A 23261-nucleotide genomic window follows, 5' to 3' on the forward strand; every position below is an offset into this window, starting at 1 on the left:
GGCTCCCCGCTGAGCAAGGAGCCCGACATGGGGCTCAATCCCAGGATCCTGGGATCGTGACCTGAGCCGAAGGCAGACGCTTAACGACTGAGCCACCCAAGTGCCCCTCAAACTGAGCTTTGATCAAAACTTTGCTCAGTGCATTTTTAGCATGTCTGTTACAACAATGTAGCCCATGGTTAGTTCTGCATCTTTACTTTTCAGTATGCTTTAGATGTGTATGAGGCCCTCTTTGGGTTCCTTAAATACCCCAAACTCTTTCTTACAATGGAATATTCACATATATTGTTACCTAGGCTGGGAATGCTCTTTCCCTGTTCTCCTACATAGTTGGCCCCTTCTGAAAATTCAGTATCACATTAGACCTTGAAACTTTGGAATGTCTTTTCCTAGCTCCTGTCACATAGATCAATGGATAGATGAAGGAAAAGATGGAAAGAAAAAGAGAAAGACTACTTAGAGCCTCATCCATTTTCATATAGCCTGTCACATTTTGTAATTTCATGTTTGTCTCTTTGTTTGCTGTATATCTTCTCTGGTGGACTGTAAGACTCACGAGGCAGGAACTTTGTCCCTTTCACATGTGTTCTATATTTAGCACTAAGCTTAGTAAACAAAGTCACTCATTAGATATTTGTGGGATGAGAGAGTAAATGTATAGGAGGTACACTGAATCACTATAATATTTAAAAACAAATTCCAATAAAGACAGAAATTGAATAAATTGTAACACATAAATATACGGCAATATTAGGAAGCCACTAAAAATCCTGTTTAACACATAATGATGAACAAAAATGCAGACTATAATATATATATATACAGTAAAATCATGATTTTATATATTAATCTGCCTTTTATTGAGTAATACTGAGGAGGATGTACCATATGGTATATTAAAAACCATTTTTTTAATTTAGATAACTATGAAATTGAGATAATGAAATTTTTTATGTTATAAAACCATGGTTTATAGAGATTAAATAATAATCCTAACATCATATTGCTAGAAAATAGCAGTGTTGAAAATATGAATCCAGTTATGGCTTAAAAGTTCATGTTCTTTACCAGTACACTGCAAGATTACATGTTAGCAATGAATATCTCTGATTGGAAAGAAGTTATTTTTTAACAAAATTCCTCAATTTTCCTTAATGGTTAAATATTATATTTTACTTTGGAAGGAAATAAGTGTTCTTTTTAAAAAAGAGAAAAAAACCTAAATTTTGCTTTTAAAGATAAGGACACTATTAGTTTCAAGATTTTTTTTTCCTCTTTGTGATGTTTGAACTTTTAAAGTCTGTTAGTGTTAACACTTAGAATAGCTAGCTTAATTGTCCTACTTAATCATTTCAACACCAATTTTAAAAGACTTTAGGTCTTTTTTGGAATTACTTTCAAAGTTGGCTTGATTTTATTTTATTTTTTTTTAATTTCAGAAGTGTTTAGATGTAGAAGACTATTAGGAAGTTTATGATAGGAAGCATAGTGCTTATCCAAAACTTTAAGAATTAGCAAATGTCTACTTTTCCACGTATTTGGAATATTCACTTTAAATGTCCAAGTTTGTACATTTAATTTTTTATAAATGTATGTAACAAAGGGCTGTGGATGGATATTAGTGCCAGTATGTAGGTTTGCTTGGTGCAGTGTTATATGTTAACAATATTAAAGCTGCTTTCTGTGTATTTTACATTTGAGAAAGTGAATGAATATATTAAAGATATTGATATCTATATCTACATTTGCCTCTATTGGTCTATCTATCTATCTATCTACATATGTGGAAATTCAGAATGAGGGAGAGAGAAATTTAGAAAGAAATATGTGTGTGTGTGTGTACATCCATCCAAATATTATATATATATTTATAAAATATATATTATTTTATATAGTCATATATTTTCAAAACAACTTATTTTACATACTATATATCTATTCATCAAATATTTACATGTATATATCTTGTATATTTCATATACGCTTATATCATGTTTTATATTTTACAACATACAGCTGATTCTCGTCATTTATAGATTCCATACTTGTCAATTCGCCTACTTGCTAAAATATATTTGCAACCCCAAAATCAAGAGTCACGCTGCTTTCATAGTCACTTGAGGACATGCACAGAGTAGTAAAAAGCTGGAGTTGCCTGAGGCCTACATTCCCAGCTGAGGTCAAACAAGAGGACACTGCCTTCTTGTTTTAGTTTCCATACTATACACGTGTTCTTTTCATGGTGTATTTAGTGCCATTTTTTTTTTACATTTGTGTGCTTTTTCTTGATGATTTTGCTGCTTAAAATGGCCCCCACATGTAGTGTTAACATGCTCTCCAGTGTGCCTGAGAACAACAAGGCTGTGATGTGCGTTATGGAGAGAACACACGTGTCAGATGAGCTGTGTTCAGACACAGGGTATAGTGATGTTGGCTACGGGCTCGGTGTTACTGAATCAACACTAGTGCACATTCAGGAAAAGGAAGAGGAGATCTGTCCATCTGTATGTGAGCTCAATCTGTAAAGTGCTAGGGTGGCATCTGTGGTATGTGATGAAGCTATGGGAAAAAAGAGAAAAGCAGCAAAATCTGTGGATTCATGAGATGACAACAATAAGATAACTCAGTGAATAGCATTGTTGTAAGGTTGAAAGCCAAAGAAACTTATGGTCATGTTACCCAGGGTCAAGAAAATGTTAAACCCTTCTTAGTAGTATTTTATTATAAACAAATAAACATAATATTAATTATTTGTAAGTAATAAATAGTAAATAAAGCAAAAGCACACATTAAACAAATCTTAGAAACAAGGAAATACCAGCTGCATTAAACACACGTAGCAGGAAAGTCTTGCTTTCTAAAAACCATTCACATCTAAAAGTAACCAGAGCTCACGGATGATTTAGAGAGCTGAGGCAAGAAAAGTACAAGATGAGCCTGGTGCATTTTGTTGTGCCAGGAAATTAAGAAATGCTTAAAGAATTATGAGATGATGTGAAATGAACACTGAAGCCAAATAAAGAGGCATGCACTTGCCAAATCTCGGGCAATTGCCAAAATCTCGGGCAATATGAGCACTAAAATAAATAATAATATTGGATCACAACTCATTGAATAAAACAAAGATCCATTTTTAATACTAATGTAAATAAATAGGGAAGAAAACAATGCCCTTCCTCAGGACACAATTCCACCTAATAAATATAGAAGGATTAATGAACTATAAAAAGAAAATAAATGCTAAAGCTAGTAAGTACAAGTTTGATAAGTAACAGAATATATGCAATAGTCTCAAAGTATCTCCCAACAAAATATTTACTATTGAAAAAGAAAATAATAACTTTACAGTGGTAAAACCTGGAGGATACGTAGACCATCTGAATGATCTAATCTAACATCATCACTGTTGGAACAAACCTACATCACACCGTTCCTGAGAAGATTCACTGAGGACACTAACCCTGTAGTGATATTCTTGACAAAAATACATGACCTACTTCTATCTTGAAGAAACAGCAGAATAACCCAAAATTGTTCTATAAAGTAACTGAACTGTTTTCTTCAAAAAAGTCATTTTTAAGAAATGCAAAGAAAGGTTGAGAGATTGATTCCTACCAAAGAAGACTAAAGACTTATAACAACTCAGTGAAAGTGTGATTCTGGTTTGTATATTGAGCTAAAAAACTTGATGGAATTCACATATGGATTTTGGATTAGATAGTAGTGCTATATCATTGTTAAATTGCCTGATTTGATAACTATACTGTGGATAGGCAAAAGAATTTTCTTTTACTTAGGAAGTATACATAAAAAATTTTAACAGTAAAGGAAGATAATATTTCCACATCTCTCTAAAAAGTTTATAAAATATATATTTTATAAATATGTGCAATATATGCATCTACACAATATATACACACATATATAATATGTATGTATGTGTGTGCATGTACATGTGTGTATACAAAATACTAAAGCAAATGAGGCAAAATTTAAACAATTCATGAATCTGGATAAAGAGTATACGGGATTCCTTATACTATTCTTGAAAATTTTTCTTTAAGTTTAAGATTACACGGGGCACCTGGATGGCTCAGTTGGTTGAGCATCTGATTCTTGGTTTTGGCTCAGATGGTAATCTCATGGGTCATGCGCTTAGAGGGGAGTCTGCTTGAAGATTCTCTCCCTCTCCCCCTCCCTGCACTTTTGCACACATGGTCTCTCTCTCAAATAAGCAAATCTTTAAAAAATAAAATAAACAAATAAAATTACATCAAAAAGAGGGGTGCCTGGGTGGCTCAGTTGGGTGAGCAAACGACTCCTGATTTCAGCTCAGGTTGTGATCTCAGGGTTGTGGGATCTAGCCCTGTGTCAGGCTCCACATTTAGCAGGGAGTCTGCTTGAGATTCTCTCTCCCTCTGCCCCTCCCCCCCACTCACACATGCACTCTTTCTTTCTCTCTCTCAAATAAATCTTTAAAAATTACATCAGAAAGATGTAATTTAAAAGATACATAAAAGATGGATTTTTATAAATGACATCACATGATAATATCTCGAAATTTCTCCTTTTTAAAGAAAACATTTTAAACATACCACACAGGCTGAGAAATTTTTTGAAAGATCTTGTTATAATGATGATTTTTTTTCAGATAATAGTTACCAAAAAATAAAAATACCTGCTTCTTTCCTCTTTAGAATATAGTCAAAATGGGTGGAAATTTAAAATAAATAAAATCCAGCACTTGCTGATGTGAATGACATTTAATTTGTAATTCTTTATAAATGTTTTAAAAGGATCTAGTTTATTGCTAATGAATATCATTGTTAACAATGAACTTTCCTAAGAAAATAATCTGAAATGCCCATTTAAAATCCATTTATTACAACTCATGTCATGTTAATATTTAACATTGCTTAATCCTTAGGCTTTGCATATGCTTTTTAGTAAAAAGTATTACATATCTGTCTCTAAGTTTAGTCATGTAATATTTACAAAGGTAAAATATATATTTGGGAAGACAGTTGGTAATTTTAAACTTGGTGAAAAACTGGTTAACTATTTAAAAATGACAAGAAAATTATAGGTGTGTAATAATTAGCATTTCTTTAAAGGCAGCCTGTTATTTTAGGGTTATTATGAAATATGTGTTAAGAACATTGCCTCTGAAGCCAGATTAGCATGGACTACTCTTGTGTGGACGTTTACAAGTTGAGTGATACTTGGCAAACTTAGTTAACCTGTTCAAGATCTTAGTTTTCTCATTTGTAAGGTATGAATAATAGTGATACCCACTTCAAAGGATGGTTGTGATGAATACATACATTAATATTTGAGCTATTACATATGAAGCATATAAACAGTGTTTTAATAAGTGCTAGCAATCATTATTCTCAAATTATTCTCAAATCTTACATTCTCAAATGTAAAAAAAAATTAACAGTCTTTCAGTTTATCAAGATAAAAACAAGGGCATATTAACTGAAAATGTTTCCTTGAATCTGTGTCTGCCTGAGAATAATTGAAAAACAGTTCATCAAAATAATGCAAAATAAATGAATAACTGTCACCCATTCTTATTTCCAGTATGCAATTTCCATTATATTTCACATAATTGTCAACTATTCTTATTTCTAATTCACACTTTTCATTATTCTTCATATTTTTTTCACTTGTCCTTCAACCAGTTCTTTGTCCTATTAAATATGTTCCATTTCATGCTCTTTGTTCACATTCTTCATCATTTTTTTCTTTTCCTCCAATGAGTATCTTTTCCATTTGCTCTTGGAAAATATTTTCCCTGTCGTGGGTGTCACTTGGCCTACCTTCTGCCAGAGTCTGGTTTCTTCTGTGTTCTGCGGAATGTCTCTCAGAGATGAAAGATCTCTAGAGGTAGATGTGGCAGTGCCGATTTCTGAGGGCTTCATTTCTTAGATTTTGCTCTAAATATTAAGATTATGCTCTAATAGTTTTCACAACTATTACTTCCCACTGACAGTGGAGGCAAAGAGCAGAGGGTTAAAGGCTTGACTCCTGAGGTAGCCTATTGCACACAAGCCTCGTGGCCGCTCGGTGGAGAGAATCCCTGCCAGACAGCCCTTCGAGGCGGCCACTTGCGAGTACTGGGCAGGCACCTCACTCTTCCATCCATGTAGCCTGCTGCTTCTTACCAAGGTAGTAATTCCTTGTGAGTGTTACATCTATTCATAACACATCTCCTAGAAAATATATATTTGAGGAAATAAATGCTTATTTGCAACTTCTATGAATGGTGATAATATTGACATTAGTAATGCTTAAAATCATAAAAACATTTTTCTCTTCAGAATGACTGGCTGAAGATTTTACTCAAAACCTCAGGAAAAAAGGTATCTATTACTGCATTGCTCCAGGCATGATTTTTAAAAAGCAAGAAAATATAAAAAGGAAAAAAAATCAGATTTGTAAACATCTTTGCGTGTGTGTTTACATATCAATTCCCAACGAATTCGTTACTAATTATTTTCAGTATTAGTCAAAAGTAATCTACAAACTCATGTTTACTATCATTAGATTATATATAAATATATATTTTTAAATAAACATGAGATGAATTGCATGAGTTTTTCAATATTAGTGGAAATGACTGTAAGTATCTCGAATATTCCCTTAAGGAATAAGCTACTTAGAAGATTTCTAAATGATATATTCACTCTCAATGAGTCCATTTTATTATTCTTTGTTTAATAAGGTTTGGGATAATATGATTATAATTAACAGTGCATTAAAGTTATTGTGAGATAGTTACCTAACATATTCTCTTGGAAACATCTGTAATACTTCTCTGAACTCCATTCCATGGTAATCAATTATTGCTGAAGTCATCTCATATGTTTTTCATTTTTAAATCATGATTTGGCTTTTAGCTTATGAAGTTTTAGCAAACAGGGATCTCACATGTTAGAAATTCCAAAATTTATGAAAGAAATAGTAGGAGAAGTTGATATTCCATCCTCCAAAGTCCTTCATTTGTTATTTGTTGTAGCTTTCTGTCTTTGAACCATGAAACAGCATTCTTACAAAATGAATTTCACTGAAAAATATGCTTTTACTTACTGTTTAATAAAAATCTGGAATCAAGAAAAAATACAATTTTCTTCCCTTCCCAGATCTACCTTTTTGTTTTTCTCTTGGTTGAGAAAAAAATAAAAAATAAAAATAGGAAAACAGGCTTTTATTTGGATAGATATTTTAAAATTTTGGATTTCAAATAAAATAAATAAATAATAATAAAGGAAATTTCAGTTGCAAGGAGGGAATATACAAATGTCTATTCATCAAGGAAATTCTATGGTCAAGCACTTTATATTTAAATTTGTTTTAAAAGCATGCTTATAATTTAAAGTTAATGCTTTCCTCAGTGGCCTTTTTCACATTGTCTTAATTTCTGCCCATTGAATTAGATTTGTTTCAGTTGTACTTTTGGTACTGAAATCTCCTCATTTAATTTTTACTTTCTTTTTTCTTTTTTTTCTTTTTTAAAAAATTCCTCCAAAGAATTTGCTGTCAGGATCTGTGGTGCCAGTACTGCAAAAAGATACTCCTATTAGTTGAAATACTTCTGTATCGCCAAATAATAATCCCCCTTGGTTATTCTACATCCATCTCATCAGGTATTCCCTTCCAGGTTTTTTTTTTTTTTTTTTAAGATTTTATTTATTTATTTGAGAGAGAGAATGATTGAGGGAGAGAGAGTACGAGTGGGGGGAGGGGAAGAAGCAGACTCCCCACTGAGTCCCCAGCTGAGCAGGGAGCCCTCCACAGGGGCTCAATCCTAGGACCCTCAATCCCAGGACCCCAGGATCATGACCTGGGCTGAAGGCAGATGCTTAAGTGACTGGGCCACCCAGGCGCCTGCCCTTCCAGGTATTTTAACTTCGGTTTGAATACACTTATTTACCACTGTAACATTTTCCTTTGTTGTCAGACATAAAAGAGTCTTTTCTAGAACTCGTAATAACTGTCTCTAGGTTTTTAGTGTGCAGAAGACTGCTATAAAGAACTGCGAGTATGAATTGTGAATATCTATTCCAGAGTCCTATATTAACTTATGATCCGAGCCTGATGATTTCCAGGAATTTTGCAATGTAAGTTTTTAATATGCATTTTTCATTTTTTATATTTCTGTTTTATTATATACATATGTATTCTTATATATATTCATATATATATGGATTATATATATGGAAAGAGAGAGAAAAAGAGAGAGATTTTAGAGGTTTTAGAGAGGAGTTTATAAATAGCTCAGACAACATGATACAGTGTAGATTTCAAAGATGCTGGGAATACAACAAAAGAAAACACTACAGGAAAAACTAAAAAGAAATTTACACCACTGATACTCTGGTACTGTGGCCCCTACAAAATTAATTTCTTCTGAAACTAATTTTTTTTCTTTCAAATCTCTGTCAAGCCTTCTAAATAAACCTAATCGTAGGGTGCCTGGGTGGCTCAGTTGGTTAAGCAACTGTCTTTGGCTCAGGTCATGATCCTGGAGTCCTAGGATCGAGTCCCGCATCGGACTCCCCACTCGGCGGGGAGTCTGCTTCTCCCTCTGACCCTCCCCCCCTCTCATGGTCTCTCTGTCTCTATCTTTCTCTCTCAAATAAATAAATAAGATCTTTAAAAAAAAAAAAAAAACCTAATCGTGAAAGTTGTAATCACCTTTCATTTAGCCAAGATATTAGCTAATAGCTGGAAATGGAAATCACAAACCATTTCCAAATCACATGAAACAAAACCAGTGGGGATGGTACTTAATATGCTCGTTAAAAACATAGATAATGTAGGTAATGAATGGCAGCAGGAAGCATTATCTCCTTTTGCTTGTCAGGTCCTTATCATTTATCTCTTACACTCTTTTCCAGCAAATGCAACTAAAAGAGGCTCAAGAGCTCAATGTCACCCAATTTCATTATAAATGGGATTCATACTAATGGTCATTTGCCACAAGGCTCATGTTTCTGTATGAATATGCGAATTTATTTAGAAGATGAATAACAGTAACCATCCATTCAGAGATCTTCAAAGGGAAAAATGCTTTTCCAATCTTTTTTACTCAAGCCACTGGATTTTCCTCTGCCATTTGCAAATTGAACTGAAGAAGCTGCTTAACAATGATTTTTATGAAGTTTTACTCTTCTTAACGATGCTTCAACAACGTAAAGGATATACAAGAGAAACTGCACTGTTATATTTTCTTTATAATAAAAGAATCTTCATTCTTCCATTGTATATTTATTTATTTTTTTAAAGATTTATTTATTTGACAGAGAGAGAGAGAGAGAGTGCACACAAGCAGGGGGAGTGGCAGACAGAGGGAGAAGCAGACTCCCCACTGAGCAGGGAGCCCTACATGGGGCTCGATCCCAGGCCCTGGGATCATGACCTGAGCCGAAGGCAGACACTTGACCAACTGAGCCACCCAGGTGCCCGTTTGTTCTGCTTTAATCCAGACTTAACCTACCAACCATCTGTCCTAGCCACTTGCACTGTCATATTATGAAAACCTTTTGCTGCTTAAAGGAAAATAAGTTAAAACAGAAAGTTTTATAGGGGATTATGCATGTTTTTATCTTGTCAACTATATTTCTACTTCCCAAATTTTACATAATAGTGTATTTTATTTTATAATCAGAAAAATATATTTTAAATATATGCTAATTGAGAAGTTGATCTGTGTCTTATTTATAAGAGACTTATAAATTGGGGGGCCTTTATTTTAAACATAAGTGCTTGAATAGTAATTACTTTAAAATTTTATTGTGATATTATAAAATCAAAAGAACAAAGAAGCTTCATAAATATTTTAGAATTCACCAATCCTATAAAAAACTCTATTACTTTAAACTTTTGATTTAGTTAAATATTTACAGAATATTTACTAGTGAACATGCATCCTTGAAGACTAATTCAATAAAATTAGAAATTAATGGGAATATAGAAAAGATATAACACAAAATAACATTTATAACCTTAACTGAAACCCAAAAAAATATTTTTAGAAAATTTGAGTTTTAGTAATTTAGAAATTTAGAACCCAAATCACAAAGATACATATGCAAAGATAATTTCTGAACTAGCTACAAACTTTTAAAATGGAACTCTTTTAGAAAGTTTTAAATCCATCAGTTAGTTCTAAGGCTTTGCATAATTCTTCAATGAGGCATGCTTAACTAGAACAAGAATTCTGAGCTCTGGCTACCAGTTCTTGGTACATTTAATAGAAGTGAAATTTGATTTGTAGCAGGAATAGATTTGATGGTGGCAGTGAGACAGACGCCCTTGAAACTGGCAGAATAATAACAGTGCATGTCCCTGAGATAACTTTTATTCCGCATGCTCTGCCAATGTCTGGGCAACTGCTTGTGAACACTGTTAATGGATATTAGGTATAAAAAGTTAAATGAAGTAATAGTAACAATTTCTACCTCCTAAATATTTCCCCAGCTCATCTTCTCTTCCAGTTCCCAAATTTTATTTCTGCCCTTCATCATTTCTATTCTCAGTGTAAGATCTTCCTAAAATGTTCTCCTATATTTTCCCATTCTAACCCTCCATCATTTCTCTTTACACTAGTTCCAAATGATTTTTCTAAAAATAAAATGTGATGACTGATGAATGGATAAAGAAAATGTGGTATATATACAATGGAATATTACTCAGCCATCAAAAAGAATGAAATATTGCCATTTGCAATGACATGGATAGAGCTAGAGTATATTTTGCTAAGTGAAGCAGTCAGACAGAGAAAGACAAATACCATAGGATTTAGCTCATATGTGGAATTTAAGAAACAAAACAGATGAATATGGGAGAAGGAAAAAAAGAGAGGAAACCAAACCATAGGAACTCTTAACTATAGAGAAGAAACTGAAGATTGATGGAGGAAGGTGGACAGGGGATGGGCTACATGGGTGACAAGTATTAAGGAGGGCACTTGTGTTGACCACTGGGTATTATATGTAAGTGATGAATCACTAAATTCTATTCCTGAAACCAATATTATACTATATGTTTACTAACGAGAATTTAAATAAAATTTTGAAAAAAATGTAATGTTATTAATCTTTTTATTTATTTTTATTTTTTTAATATTTTATTTATTTATTTTGACAGAGAGAGAGACAGCAAGAGAGGGAACACAAGCAGGGGGAGTGGGAGAGGGAGAAGCAGGTTTCCCACTGAGCAGGGAGTCCGATGTGGAGCTCGACCGCAGGACCCTGGGATCATGACCTGAGCTGAAGGCAGACGCTTAACGACTGAGCCACCCAGGCACCCCATTAATCTCCTCTTTTTTAATCTTTTGATTAATCAACAAAATATAGTTATATAAGTGAGTAGTTATATTCAGGAAAAAAAAATCCACCCATATGTGTCTCTTACCACATGCCAACAGTAAAGAATCTAAAGAGGAAATTCATGCCAATTGAGTAGATAGCATTTATTTCCCATGGATTTTAAAGATTAAAAAAATGAAGAAATTTTCCATGACCATCTTACTTAACAAAGTAGATCCTATATTCTATACCGAACCATCTTATTCTATTTTCTTTGTTATGGTCAAAGGACCTGGATATATGTATCTATCTATACATAGAAATCTATGTCTTTTATCTCACCATCTTTGATTTATAGATAGAGAGATAGATAGATATAGACAGATAGCTATCTATATCTATTTTTTATCTATCATCTATCTATCTATCTTCTATCTATATTTTTCCATAGTATATTTAGATAGATAGATTGATAGATATCAGTTATTATATGTCCTGCCTATTATCTTTTGTTCCCCATTGTATTTTTACATTCCTTAAGGGCAGAAAATACATTTATATCTTTCATCACTGCTTAAAATACTATTTGGCACACATAATTCTTATTGAATAAATTGATGATTACTAAATGCTGTCTAGTTGTGTGGTGAGGAAGGGCTAAGCTCACTGATATACTACTAAAGGGTATGAATTAGTATTTTTCTCCTGAAAATAATTTTGCCTATATGTCTCCAGTGAATTAGAAATGTGTATTCCCTTTGGTTCAGTAATTACTATTTTGAGAGTCGATGCATACTACTAACACTACTACTACTACTTCACAGACAAGACAAAACCACATTTTTTTCAAACTTATGAACTCACTTCATTGGCAACCATATTTTCCTTTCCTCTTTCGGGCTATGATAATGAAGCTATCTCTGCTCATTTCCAAGGCTAACCATTTAACTTTTATAACGTTGCCTTCTGCAACACACACAGTGAAGTTGTTCATTGTTCCATTGATTTATTGATTTTGCACAGCCTCTCTAAATTCTCCTTCATTTAAGCTCATCTGTCTTTGAAGAAAGGAAAAACCAAAAAACAAACACAATAAAAACAAACAAAAAACACTTGAAGCCCCACAACAACCAGTAATTACCCTTTCTACTATCTTTCAAGGTCATTTTCTGGGGGGAAAGTTTCTATAAAACAATTGTCTTCATTTCCCTCACCAGCTATCCTCTCCTCAATTTATTGTCTAGAAAATCTATGACTCCCTCCATCTATCATATAAAAATCTTCAATGTTCTGCATATAACCTAAACAATAACAACAAAACAGCAATAATAGAAGTAACTAGTGTTTATACTTATACTGCTTAAGCAGTGTGATATATATTTTATGTGCATATTCTCATTTAATCTTCATAGCAATCCTATGGGATAGATACTACTGGTGACTCTGCATTTCACAGTTGATAAAACTATGCAGTAAAGAAGTTAAATGATGTGCCCAGAGTCACAGAGTAAGTAATGGCCAAGCTGGGACTTACACGATGTCTGACACCACCCCCAAGATTCTGTTGTACTATTTCCACAATCTTTTAAAATATTTGCCAATTATCTACATTGTTAGAGATTCTTGTGTGTGTTTTAATCTGAATTTTATAAGTGTTTTACTGGTGAAAAAGGGACTATTAGTCACAAAAAAATGTTAAATTCAGTATCACTTTTCTATTGTTTTCCTGGTTGTTTAATTTTTATCAGCTGAGTGAGAAAATGCTAAATGGACGTGTGATTTAGATAGGATAGCAATCTTAGTACACAGTCAACATCTAAATTGATAACATATATAGCAGAATAATTTGTAAGGTAATTTTGTTGATTTATATTTAATTTTTGAATGTCATTTGTAATTTGACCTTGACAGGATATTAAAAAAAAAAATAAGCACCTTTTATTACAAAGCTCTGCAAGGGAATGAGGGAAGAAACTGTTGTACTGAATAGAAAGACAAATATAAAATGATTAAAATGATAGTAATTACCCATCCCCAACTCCATTCCCCTACCCCCAACCACATGATAGAGGACTGAGGCTCTGAGCATCCTTTTCCTGTCAATATAGACTGGCAAACTTGCTAGATAGATTTATGACTTTTTAATCTTGGCTCACTTAGTTCTATTTCTCTAAATTCAGAGAAAGAGAGAGAGAGAGAGAGAGATAGAAATACAGATAGAGATAGATAGATTGAGAAATAAGTTATTCTATCAATGTATATTAGACCAGTCACAACACCCCTAGTTTATGAGACATTTAAAGCATAATTCTGCTGCCCTCCTGCCTTTGGGTACTGTCTTCCAGAGTGGCAAGAAAGGAAAAGATCTATCTTTCATTACCTAGCAATTTGGACAGTCTAATGATTAATGGTTCAGCTGTTGTATAGGGTGTCAAATTTAATAAATCTGTGCATTTCTCTAGCTGGTAGATGGATATCTTCTCTCCTCATCTTGTTTTGCTTGCAGATTCAAACTCCTTCTCATTTTGTAGGAAACCACAGTTGTGAGGTGAGCAGTTTCAGAGGCAAGACGCTGTGTTCAAATTTGAAGCCAAAGGTTTACATACTAAAAACTGCACGAAGTCATTAATTATATCAGCAAAAATCTGAGGCATATGTGTGGCAGTAGATTCTAAAGAAGGTTAATCTAGAAGATAAAATGTAGTTTTTAATCAGTGTTGCTTCTTTTCCATATGGGTGTGCTTGCCAGAAATCCTAGATTCAGTGTTTGAGCAATTCTAATCATCTTCTCTACTAGTTGATGAAAAGTATTCAAAGGCATCTAAGCTAGAAGGAATTGAAATGCCAGACACATCAGTCAGGATTCTGGTAGACTAGGCACTGAGGAGGTTTTAACAGGGTTATTATTCACCAAGATGAAGGCTAGATGCGGGCAAACCACAAAGATGGCATTATCCCCTGTCAAAGCTTAAGTTATAAAGAAGGGAGATACATACTATAAAAATATGCTTGAATTCTATGAAGAAAAATAACACATAGAAACAGGATGGGATTTTATGGAATGAGAAGTGATAGTTTGATGGTAGTCTGGAAATAAGATGGAAGGAACGCCTCTCTGAAAAAGAAGTAAGCCATGTATATACTCGAAGGAAATGCCTTAGTGGCAGAAATATTTGCAAATGCACAGGCGTGTTTTAAAAACTGCAAGAAGACTAGTGTGTCTATAAGAGTAGATGAAAGAGGATGTGATACTATCCCAAACATCTAAAATATTTATGCTGCTTTTCTCTGAATTCCAACCCCAAATCCTTTTCATCAAGAAAATCTAATTCATCCAGTCTTAGTTATTTGACCACTACAGTGCAATCCACTCTGCTGAGTTAGGATGAGTCTGTATAAATATTGCTGGCAGTGTTCCATCTTTTTAAACAGGAAGAATTTTGAGAAAAGGGGGTTGGTTTGGTGGTTGTGAAAGCATGCCAAGATTGTCTCCTGGAGAGGTAAGAAGAATGAGCTCTCTAGGACCAAATCCTTATAATAGTGGATAGGGGCTTAGACCAAGATTTTGTGACACCACATAGAGGAGGTTGAATGTAAGGAAAATATCATAGAATTATATAATAGAATTATATAATAGGGACTTAAATATATTTTTTTGTCCAGTCACTAAAATACACAGGAAGCCAGAAGGTTTTAGAGAGGTTAAGTGACTTTTTTTTTTTTTTCAAGGTTGGTATCACACAGCTAATTAGTGACAATCCAGGGATCAGAACACATATCTTCTGATTCCTCATAACTGATGACCTAGAAAATAATGTGACTTCGTCTGAGGAAGCACACTTTCCTAGAGATTCCCCGAGAATACTTCCAAACACAATTAATTAAAATAGAACTGGTGGCAATGTTAAAAGAAATCAAAAAACAGCATTAAAAACAGAATAAATTTAATGTACATCAAAGTGTGTCATCATGGGAATGGCTCTTGAACCAAACCCTGAAGGAGAATAACGTGGCCTCAGATCATTTCAGAGCCTAAGGCATGAATCTTCCATGAAAAATGCTGTTTGTCTGAATTCTTGTAGTAAAAATATGGGCATTCATTAAAGTAAAATCTCATAAGGAGAAAGAGAAACCCACCAAAAATTTTTGAGCAAAATTTCCTCACTGTGGTAATGCAGCTGTAAAAAATAGCAAAAAGTATGCATTTAAGCTTTAGAGTCTACATCATCCTTATTTGAATCTTTGCTTGGCCACGTATTAGATATACAAGATAGGACAAGTTTTTTAATCTCTCCGAACTGCAGTTTCCACCTTAATTTAAAAAAAATAGCAAAAGAAAACAAACAAACAAACAAACAAACAAAACCCCTTGGGTTCCACTTAATACAGCAATATTTTGAGGATTATTTATAAACGGCATGCAAAATGTCCTACACATTTGTAAGCTCCTGATTTTCAGAATAGTCAGAGGCGTTATTTGACACAGAGACTTTCCAAAGAGATAATTCTGAATTCTTGATCTAGAGTATTTTTCTTCTCTTCGTTCGCTATTCCGTTTCCTAACTAATAAGATATTTCAAAGGTAGTTACCGGGAGTGAAATTTGGTGAAAACATTTGTTGTTCCCAGTAATGAGCGTTACTTGACTTCTTGAGGCACCCTAAGACTGACACTCTAATAAAGGCTCCAGCAAGTAATTGGCAAAGAAAGGTTAAACTGGAGAAGCAGAAATTTCTGTGCTCTACGGAGATGGTTCAAAGATTCAATGAACTAATTAAAAAGTCCAAGAAAAAGTGAAACCACAGATGGGTCTTGATGTCTTAAAGTAGTAAGAAACACAGTTGTCATGGAGGTAACTGAAAGGTCAGGAAAAAAATGAATTAGGGCACACGATGCGAATGGCCTCAAGAGATGGAATGCACTGGAAAGACATTTGAATTACTGAGAATTATAAGAACTTTAGATCTTCCATTTTCCTTTCTGTAATTTATGAATCATCTATTTCAATTCCCTCATTCACAACTGAAGCTGGGGGAACTTAAAAGTGGCAAGGAATATTCCGAAATCCATCCAATAAAAGCCAAAAAAATGTCCATTAAATAAAAGTCTTACATATAGTTCAAATGAAGAAAATTGGTGGAGGGGCACCTGGGTGGCTCAGTCGTTAAGCGTCTGCCTTTGGCTCAGGTCATGATCCCAGGGTCCTGGGATCAAGCCCTGCATCGGGCTCCCTGCTCTGTGGGAAGCCTGCTTCTCCCTCTCCCACTCCCCCTGCTGTGTTCCCTCTCTCGCTGTGTCTCTCTCTGTCAAATAAATAAACAAAATCTTTAAAAAAAAAAAAAAGAAAGAAAATTGGTGGAAACTTGAGTCATCAGGGAGTGTGCCCTGGTGGCGAATTCCACGCTTAACTCTAAGGGACCTGAGCAGTGACTAACTGATGATGGGCAGTTGTCCCTCAGGTCATAGCCCTGGTTACAGTTATTTGGCAAGTTGTTATTAATTTATTATTTATTTATTTACTTTTGTATTCTGTACTTTGTATTTTAGCTTTCTGTTAATATAACATCAAGGAACACATGTATACATAACTTTTCAGCATAAATGTCAAAGCTTTTTATTGCTGCCTTTTGTTATTTCTTAGAGAGTCAGGAGAGGTTGCAAACTAAAAGAAATACCCCATAATCTCCCTCACTGGAACAGTCTGGCATATATTGGAGGGAAAGGACACCAGGAGTTCACCTTGGAAGTCTATGGATTGCCTTGGGTACTAGTAGCGTTTCTACTTTCTTACGATGTTATACCTAAAAAATTCAATTTTTACAATCAATATTTTTGTGCCAATTTGAGGAGTCTTATAAAAAGGGTTCATTCAGTCTGAAAGAACTTCCTTCAGCATTTCTTTAAAGTACATAACCAAATTTGTGTTACCCGCAACAATAGCAAAAAACAAAAAACAAAAAACAAAAACTATAAAGGTATTTATATATATTCAATTATTACACGTTAACATTTATGTCTTTAGTGTTTCAAAACCTTATTTCTGCTGCATCTGCTAATTTGTTGACAGCTCATATTATAGTGATAGCATACCATTCTGCATTTAGTTTCCCCATAGACCAGATATTGTCTCAGATTTTTCCCTAAACTTGAAACATCTTGCATCCTTTTTCTAATTGATGAGATAGTCTTACTGATCTTTAAATCGTCAAATATAGTATTGTCCCCTCTGAGAAGCTTTCCCTATGCACTCAGATTGGGTGGTGTTTCTCTTCTCTGTTCCCATTCATGATCCTGTCTTGTCAGCATTCTTGATATTTTACCTCTTTATAAACTGTCTACTCCACTCCCAGAATTTTTTATTAGAGGGCAGTAATAGTGTCATTTTCATCTTTTACTGCCAGGGCCCACACACTGACTGTTACTAGAAGATGTGTAATAAATACTCATTAAACAAAGGAAAATAAATATAGTGTAAATCTCCCAGACATGCCGACATATAAGCATATTCTAGGATTGCTTATTTGAGGTATCACGATCTTTTTTGATATACACTTCAATCAGATACAGTGTGCTTTTTAAGGAATAGACAAAGAAATTCTAATTCCTCATCAGAGAATAACTACCATCTTTTGGGAGAAATGGGAAGCACCCCTCCCCCACCTTCTATAAACTGAGACCATTATTGTTAATGATATTTTGTGTATGTGAAAGGTATCTTGGGGAGAAACAGTTCTTTCTGATACTGAATATAAATTAATTGTAAAGCCTGTTCTGCTCCCTTTTTTTTCCAAGTGGATAAAATATATTCATGATTCTAAAGCTGTAAAAAGCTGTTCTGAAACTATCTGCAGACAAGGTTGCTATGGAAACAACATTTTTTTGAATAGTACAATAAATAGTCATCTAAAAGAATACTGAACACAGGGCACCTTGCTCTAGTAATTATAGGGGGTCTGGAATTGAAATATCTGTGACATGTTTTGCTTTCAGGTGTGTCACTAGAGCATATTTATTACCACAGAATATTTTTTTGTAAAGAGGTGAGATACAAAATGTTTACTTGCAGCAATAACTCGAGATATAGAAGGAGAAGAAAAAAGATTGTTGCTTCAAAGTTCCACGGGGTCCCACCACTCCTGCGTTACTCATACATACGCTGCACCTATACACCAATGAGGCTCAACACTTGAAATAATAAATTGCAAGATTCACTAGAGATTGAGCAACATAGAAAATGAAGTTTTTGAGGATATGTGCAAGCCACAGGGAGCTCTATATCATCTTTCCCCATATCTTCTAACTTCCTTTTGAGAGACTAGACATCAAAAGAGACCAGAGGAATGAGAGAGTAGAGATGAAGGAATGTTAAGGAAAGAATAAAAAGGACATGCTTTCTCGGTCTTCTCCCTAAGTAACTGGGGTGTGAAAGATTGTCAAGAGGTTAGAGGAGAGCTTCTGAACACAGAGACTAGTTTTGATTCTCAGCAGACATTTGCTACCTGCAACATCTACAGAAGCGCTTGGTGCTTCAGAGGTTGAGGGAGGACAGGCTTGAGCAGTGGCACAAGCACAAGGTGAGGAGACCAAGCTTGCCCTTCAGGGGCCTTAGTTTATGTAGGCAAGTGCTCAGGAAGGCTGACCATGGGCTCAAGTGGCCACCCAACTGCATAAACAGAGTAGGGTATTTGCTAGAGGTAAGGAATTGGGGAAGAGGTCCTGCCTCCATACCTCACTTCTGCACAGAGGCAAACTAGACACATGATCACACCCACAACAAAGCCAACATTTATCACTGCCCTTAATGAGAGGGAAGAGGAGAGATTTCAAAGAATAAGCTTTTAATTGGACAGGGACCAAATTTGTGAAACCCAAACCAAAATGATTCTTGACTTGGTCAGTATATCTCCTACAGGCAATAAGATTGTTTTTCTTTCTTGGGCAGAATGAAAAGTTCTAAGGAAATGCAGTTTTTTGTTCTAAAAAAAGTTTTTGTTTTCTCACATATTATTTATACATATTATTATTTTTCTGCCTTATATACATATCAACTTCACCCACAGATATGATGTGAATAGTGGGAGGTTTCCAGTTCAGTCCAGGGTCCCAAAAAGATAGTACAAGGAAAAAATAAAATGAAATATTTAACCCCAGGAATTCTGAATTAAGATCTTTTTGGTTTTTTTCACTCTTCTACTCATTCTTCTCATTGTAATGAGTTCTCCTAAGCTTTTCTTGATGCTAGAAAGAGGAAGGTAAAGTATGAGAATAAGAACATTGGTATTCTATGAGAAATTGATTTTCTTGTCCACATTCTAGCAAGAGAAAATTAAAGTGCATTGTGGGAAATAATCTTGCCATAAATGTCTAACAGTGTTAATGCAAAAAAGAAAAAAAAAACTGACTTAATGTACTATGGATCCTGGCTATGATAGTTACTTAGTAAGAAACAAAACAAATTACTTGGAAAAACTTGCACTCTTTATCATAGAGGGAGATGGAGAGAAGGAAGAAAAGGGGAAGGGAGAGAAGGGGGAGAAAGGGAGGGGGAAGCAGTCATGCTCACTAAGTATTTTTCAAGGGGATCTATATTTGTAACTTATTATTTTACCAAAGAGACTCTTGTTACTCTTATTTGACACATTAGTCAGAACACAGGCCTTTAGAGGTTACCTGAAAGTCCTTATATATAGTTAGAAGAGATGCAAAACTAGGCATGTTATTTAATTTTCATAGTTAAATGTCAAGACTAGCTAACATTCCATAATAATACAACATAAAATATGGATTATTAGCTAAGAAAGAGAAACAGGACCATTTGAAATAAATTCATTCCCAAAACTTCATGGAAGAAATAAATACATCTAAAGTTCATTCAGCTATGTTAGGTGTGTAACTTGAAACATGGGAAAATTTCTTTTATTTGTAAAACTTTAATCTGTTTCAAATTCCACTGTTAGTTATCAAACATATCACAAGCATATCACAAAACAATCATCAGTTGCTGTAAACAAATATGAGCCTGCACATAGTTAAAGAAAAGCATTCTCTATTGCAATCAGTCTAATTGTTTCAATAAGTTTTCTTTTTTATAATTTCATTTTTAAAAATATGTTATGTCAAATAAGTAAATGGTGTGATATTGTGTGTGGTGTTGGTGTACAAACACAGACAGAGAAATACAGGGGAAAGGGAGAAACAGAGCTCTACAAAGTGGGTCATTATATTTTAGAAAACATAAAAAAAGTCTCAGCTTAAAAAAATGCCATTTTTATTAAAAAATTCTTCCAGACAGTCCATGGACTCCAATTATACTTTTCAAATTCTTAAAGCTACACTTAGTAAAAATAACTTTCTTTCTACTTCTGGTTGTCACTCTTCCCTGATATTCATGATCTATATGGAAGAACAGATCACTTCACTGGGGATGTCCCCCAGCTGCAGCATCAGGGGTCCCAGGGGAAGGCAGATACTAACAGGGACACTGGTTGAACATCTTGTAGATATGGTATAGGTCAGACTAACTGATCAGCAAAGAAGTTGACAGTCTAGAGCAGAAATCCATTTGCAAGTTTACATGCCCAATAACTACCCAGGTTGTAGCAACACATGAGAAACAATAAATTAGGTAGAAAACCTCCAAATGAGATTGTCTTAATCTGTTCCACAAATGAATAGAAATGTATAGGAAACAGAAACAGAACTTCCTGGCAAAGTTAAACTCATGATTATCTGCTAAAATGAATATTTTAACAAAAGCTTTGTTCCTAAAAAGTTGGTTAAAATTTGCTGGAAATACATTTAGCAACATAAAAATAAATACCCTTTTTACTGCTATTATTATTAATACAATTATGATTACTGGTTGGTGCTTATTTTCTGCTGCAAACAAACAAACAAAAAATGATTGGTTGGTGTTCAAGTTATCTTTGTTTCATAATAAATAACCCTAAACTTAGGGCCTTAAAGCAACAACTTCTTATCTCTCCTGACACTGTGGATTGACCCAGCTCAGCTGGGCAGTTCTTGCTTTCGATCAGTTCAACAATGAGATACTGGCTGTGATTTCAGTCAACTAAACACTCAGCTGGGCTGGCTGTTGAGAATGATCTTCAATCCTTTCCCAGTGTTGTTCTTGATCACAAATCTACACAGAGTCTTAGTTACAGTAAAAACTCAAAACTCATCATGATTTGAACTCTCCCTAGGCAAACTCATTCTTTATCTTTATTTACGACAACCTTGGAACATTCTTTTCATATCTCAAGTACTTAGAATAGTAATTTACACATACCAAGGTCTCAATAACTATGTATTACATTAGATTGAGCAGGGTGCTTAGAATATGACCACACTTATGCATTTGATTATCACTTTTACACAGAAGCATCTGCATAGTGTATGAGTTAGACGAAATTAAACAATCCTGAAGAATCCACAACTTATCTTGAAGATTTCTGCCTAGTAGAATTTCTTATGCTTTTATATTATTGTTCATTTTATTTTTTAATTTTTTCTAGAGGGTGGGAGGGACAGAGGGAGAGAAAGAGAGAGAATCTTAAGCAGGTTCCGCGCCCAGCATGGAGCCTGACCTACGGCTCGATCTCACAACCCTGTGATCATGACCTGAGCTGAAACCAAGAATTGGACACTTAACCAACTGAGCCACCCAGGCGCCCCATATTATTGTTTATTTTAGAAGGCAGGAAGTGATATTTGAGGTTTTAGAAATAACTACTACTAATAATAATAGTTAACAGAATGGAGGTTCCTCAAAATATTAAAAATTAAACTATCATATGATAAAGCAATCCCATTTCTGGATATATAGCCAAAGGAAATGAAAACAGAATCTAAAAGAGATGTGTGTATTCCCATGTTCACTGCAGCATTATTCACAATAGCCAAGATACGGAGACACCTAAGTGTCTATCAACGGATGAATGGATAAAGATGTGATACACACACACACACGTATGTATGTATGTATGTATGTATGTATGTATAATAGAATATTATCCAGCCATGAGAAAGAAGAAAAACTTGTCATTTATGACAACATGGCTAGATCTTTAGGGCATTCTGTTAAATGAAATAAGCCAGATGGAGAAAGATATACACTGCACAGTATCATTTATATGTGGAATCTAAAAATAAAAGTTAAACTCATAGAAACAGAGAATAGAAAAGTGGTTGCCAGGAACTGGGAGGTGGGAGATATGGGGAGGGGTTGGTAAAATGGTACAAATTTTCAGTTACAAGATGAATAAGGTATAAAGATCAAATGTATAACAAAATGACTACAGTTGATATACTGTGTTGTATAACTGAAATTGGCTGAGAGTAGAATTTAAATGTTCTCACAAAAAAAAAGATAAATATAAAAAAGTTAACATTTATTAAAGTCATAATATCACTTAATGCAACATTAAATAATTACATGAACTATCTCACTTGGCCCTCATAATTATCCTATGAGGTTCATATTTTTACGCTCTGATTTTGTGACAAGGCACTGATGGTTGGAGAACTTATTTAATGTCACATGGATATTAAGTTATGGAGCCAGGACTGGACACCAGTTCTTAATCCAGATTCAATATTCTTAAGCACAGTGTTATATGGATGGAAAAAGCAGTCCTCAAAGAAACTAGTGAGGGAAAATAATTAATTACACATTTATGCATAAAGAGGCACAATGCAATCCAGTGGGAGTATCCCACAGTGTCATCCTTCTAAATATAATGGTTTTGGGGGGATACCTGGGTGGCTTAGTCTGTTGAGCACTCTTGATTTCAGCTCATGTCATGATCTCAGGGTCGTGAGATCGAGCTCCACATCAGGCTCTGTGCTCAGCGGGGAGTCCGCTTAAGGATTTTCTCTCTCCCTCTCCTTCTGCCCCTTCCCTTGCTTGTGTGTGTGCTCTCTCTCTCTCTCTCAAATAAAT

The sequence above is a fragment of the Halichoerus grypus genome, chromosome 4 (genome assembly GCF_964656455.1).
Source record: "Halichoerus grypus chromosome 4, mHalGry1.hap1.1, whole genome shotgun sequence".
NCBI lineage: Eukaryota > Metazoa > Chordata > Mammalia > Carnivora > Phocidae > Halichoerus > Halichoerus grypus.